The sequence below is a fragment of the Pinus tabuliformis genome, chromosome 5_2, assembly GCF_031772625.1.
Source record: "Pinus tabuliformis cultivar Carrire ecotype Pingquan chromosome 5_2, CPIR1, whole genome shotgun sequence".
Classification (NCBI taxonomy): Eukaryota; Viridiplantae; Streptophyta; class Pinopsida; order Pinales; family Pinaceae; genus Pinus; species Pinus tabuliformis.
Window position 1 is genome coordinate 655,373,023 of NC_142306.1, and position 4,993 is coordinate 655,378,015.

General features: G+C 31.5%; 1 pseudogene; it reads left to right on the forward strand.

Moving 5' to 3' along the window:
- The first annotated feature begins 3,662 nt into the window (after positions 1–3,662).
- On the forward strand, positions 3,663–4,585 carry LOC149160759 (abscisic acid receptor PYL8 pseudogene; annotated as a pseudogene).
- Positions 4,586–4,993: the final 408 nt, after the last annotated feature.

A 4,993-nucleotide genomic window follows, 5' to 3' on the forward strand; every position in this document is an offset into this window, starting at 1 on the left:
ATCAACATGCTGAATGTAATACTTTTTTGAGGAATTAATGAAATTTTGCTAATTGACAACAACAAAAAAAATAATTGCAATTTTTTTCTTACATTTTTTTTCGAACATAATTTAATGAATTAGTTATTCTATTTTCCTCCCAACATTCAAATGAAGTTTATAAATATATATGTAAGTAGTTCCATGTATTTATTTTTATTTCTTTTCATGTTCATAGTTTTTTAACATTATCTTATGATGTGATTTTAAATTTTCATTTTACAAAATTGATAAATTTATCTGTAATCAAATATTCAAACATCCATTTAGAATATAATATATTATTTAATAGTACATTATTAAGTGTCTATATAAAATATTTCAAAATTATATGTAAATTAGTTACTCAAATAGAATAATAAAAAATATATAAATAGATGTAAATGTAAAGTATTAGTTATCTTTAACTTTTTAGTAATATGGTATTGGTTTATGACATATTTTGTTCTGATAATCAATCTTCAATTTCATAGAGTTGATTTTCCATCCAACCATGCAATCATTTTTACAATATTGTCAATATTGTCCTCCTAATAGAGCACTAGTAGAACGCTAGTCTTAATGAATATGATTGTAGGATCATGCTAACATTTTGTTACCATAAACAAAAACCTCTTAAAAATAATTTCCCATGACATCCCCTTAACAATTACTCTTTAGTGATGGCATCTTAAAGAACCATTAATGATAATAAGGAAATGATTTCCTTAAAAATCTATACTACTATGTAGATATTATCATATGCCCTTTAAGCTTCCTCTTTGAATAATATTTCTATCTTTTTAATATACTCTCAAGTGGTTATCTTATGTAACTACTTTGTTTTTTCTCCTATAAAATTAAATTTAAGAAAAAAAATTATTAATGTGATAAAAAAATAAAATATAAATTATCATTTTACCTTTTAATACACTTTAAAATTATTTTTACAAATTTTCCATTTTCCAAATACACATCTAATCACCTTCCAATAAAGCTGAATCCTAATTAGGATGTAAATCTCTCATTACTCAACAATGCATTAACCTAAGATGTATTAATCCTATAAATATATAAATATAAACATGCAAGAGCAATACATAGCGTATAACTTAGTATAGTTAATAACTAACCATCATTAAATATTAATACACTATCGAAAAAATTGGGGTCAATTATGGATCGACCTCGAGCATAATCCTTGGGGATGTCATAATGATTAAATGAGAAATTCTCAATTCGATGGTTTGATTCTATATGTGTGTGAGAGAGTGAGAGATTGATGTAGAAAATGTAATTAACATGAAATGAAAAATCGGGAAACCTATTTCTGCGCTTTTAAGACTTTCCTTAATGTGTTTCTTGTGGACAGTTTATCAGTTGACTATATCAAGGAGATACAGTGTGGATAACACAAATATCATTTATTTCTTTTCAATGGTGATGCCGAATCCCATTAACTCATACTAGTATCTCATATCGTCTAGCGTGACGCTCATTATCCTCAAACTGTTTGCCCGTATCTTCACTTTTATCGTGATTCTCATTATGATGTTTTACTGCCTCTACCTAAAAATCAAGTTGAGTACGCTCTCATTAACAGCTACCATCAATTCCGTTTCTAAAGGGAGTATTCTAATGAGACGGATTTTGCGATCGTTTCTAAAGCCTACTTTCTAATGAGATGGATTTTGGTTTTTATCCCCAGCAGTGTTTGTCAAATTTTAATGGTTTTATTTAAATCCTAGGGTTTTCAGATCCTAGAAATGTAATTTTAGCGATTGTAATTTTAAATTATAAAAATTAGTAAATTTATATATGTGAATTATTTTTAATTTTAGATGAATATTTTTGGCATTAATCACATCATTAAGATTTGGTCAACGTTAGGAACCAATTAATGTGGTTCATCTTCAAGATGATATTAGTTGGAATCAATTAATATAGTTCATCCTCAGACATTAATTGGTTCAAAACGTTGACCAAATTTTAATGATGTGATTAATCAGGAAAACATTAATCTACAATATAAATCACAAAAATATCAGATCTAAAATAATACTTTTAATTTATACTTATGGATCACAAAAATCTCAAATCTAAAATAATAATTTTAATTTATTAAATATAAATGATGTAAAAAAAATATTTTCTGAAATATTTAATTTATTTTCTTAAATATTTAGTATATTTTAATATTTAAAATACTATTAATAAATAACTATACGTAAGATATCTATCAAAATGTACCCTATCAAGATGCAATCCAAATGCATCCAAATTCTAGCTAGGAAAGTAAAAAATTCACATGATTATATCGTGAATTTGAATGTCAGAAAGCAGAGTATGTCATCCATTAAGATGAGTTTAACTTCATAATTAATTTTGAAATATTGTAAAATGTTAATTTCATAACGAGTTTTGAAATATGTTTCAAGAAAACTGATTGAAATATTTTAAAAATGTAACTGGCAGGCAAAGTAAATCATTCGTTCGCTTGAGTTTTACTCCACTGCAAATTAAATTTGACCACGAGGAAAGAACAAAGTATCTAACCAAGGTCCTCATCCATGACCTTGAGTTTTACTCTTACAAATTCCATTTTATTATGGAAATTAGGGCCTTGAGCTTTACTACAATACAAATTTAACGTTATTATGGAAATTTGACAGATAAGAATAAATTCAAACAATTAATTTACTTTATTTATTTACAATATTTCAAAATTTACCATCCAAATAAACCGAGTTCAATGTACAATCCAAGAACATTTGGGATACAATCCTGATAAACCACTACAAATTTATTTTAATTTTAGATTTTGAAAATATCTAGGGAAAAAAATAATTATCTCATTTTGTTTTTATCATCAATATCAAAAAATTATTTATCTCACTTTGTTTTTATTATCAAAATAAAAATTAAATGAGGGGAGTTGTCTTTAGTAAGAATCAAAATTACTGGAGTTTTTTTTTAATTAAATGAGGGGAGTTGTCTTTAGTAAGAATCAAAATTACTGGAGTTGTTTTTAGTAAGATTTTTTGGAAGTTTTTTTTGTCTCATATCTCTATTGAAATCACAGGTTTCATGAGTAATGATTGCGCCCTAAAAATTTTTCAAAATACTGTATACAGTTAAAAAAATCCAATTTAAATAACAAAAATCAAAATTTCATTTCAAAATTCGAAAAACCATACTAAAAACAATTTAACAATTCCTAATTTAATTAATTATTTTACCCTGCTTCTAACTATCAAAATTATCAAAATTAATCATCTGACCACCATCAAAATTAGTTATTTGACCACCGCGCTTCCAGAGCATCATCTTTCGAAATATTTATTACGATCGACATAAGGATGCCCACCTTTGAATTGTATACGTAAAATCAACACAATGGACCATTCAACCCGCCCACCTGGTCTCCTTAATAGCTGATAGTTATCCAACATCACGCTAAACTGGTGATATAATGCACATGGAAATGGAATATCATGTGACTGCTGGATTCAGTATCCCTTAATGCGCAATGAAGGAGACGGACCTCAATTTGACGTAGAAACATCTACCTGAAATTTATTATAATTTATAATCTGCAACGCTCCGTTGCAGTTCAGATTCAGCCTTATCCGGTGGAGCCCAAACCCCGATTGGCTGTGGTTCCGTTGCAGTAGGGAACTGATCTTATATTAGCAACTGAATGGCAGCATTTCTGAGCATCTAAACCTCGAAATCGAGAACAGTTTACTCTCAGCAGCAGTGGTGGTTCCCGATTTCCGCTTGACCATGGATGAAACGGATTCGATACGGTACATAAATTCGGCGAATCCGGCATCCGAGATGCTACAACGTCTGGTGAAGGAGGAGGAATATGAGTGCCTGCGGGACGTGGTCAGACGATATCACAATCATTCAGTAAGCAACGGCCAGTGCTGCTCGATGGTTCTCCAGCGGATTCGGGCGCCAGTGGAGGACGTGTGGTCCGTGGTGCGGCGCTTCGATAGACCGCAAACGTACAAGCATTTCATCCGCAGTTGTTCGATGCTGGGCGACGGCACTGTGGGGAGTACAAGAGAGATTCGTGTTGTATCAGGGCTGCCAGCGGGTCGCAGCACCGAGCGGCTGGAGATTCTTGACGACGATCGCCATGTTCTGAGTTTCAGAGTCGTGGGAGGCGACCACCGCTTGAATAACTATCGCTCCTTCACCACACTCCACCGAGATGAGGACGAAAACGGCGGGGCGCTGGTCATCGAGTCGTATGCTGTGGACGTGCCCGAGGGAAATAGTCCCGTCGATACGTGCATGTTTTTGGACACCATTATTAAATGCAATCTGAAATCGCTGGCTCAAATCTATAATCACTTCCCATATGTGGCGGGAGTTGGTCCCTAGCCGTGGCAGACTGATAGAGGAGCCGCGCTCTTCCCGACCAAAGTCTAAACCCTGGACGGGTTTTACTCATACTCGTGTTGCACTCTGGTGTCATTACATTGGTAGGTTAACGTTTAATCATATTTTTGAATAAATTGGCGTAGTCTAACGATTATGCTTTTTTGCCATGAAAGTTATGGAATGGTTTAGTTTAATGATTATGTTTTTTTGTCATGAAAATTATGGAAATTCGGGCTATTGTTTAAAAAAAAATTGGCAGGGATTTTTGTAAATCTAAGTAAAAGTGATTAAATTTTATAATTTTAAGTGCCCTAAAAGTTTTTGATGGTGCTAAATCTATTTCCACCCTCAAAAATATGATTCAAACAATGTCTCTTTATAAATCTAAGTAAAAGTGATTAAATTTTATAATTTTAAGTGCCCTAAAAGTTTTTGATGGTGCTAAATCTATTTCCACCATCAAAAATATGATTCAAACAATGTCTCTATATGATTTTTTGAAATTTTTCTGCTCAGATTCCGACCACTTTTGGCCCTCCAACTATTCCTCCACCTTCGTAGACTACTGAGAATAAATTTG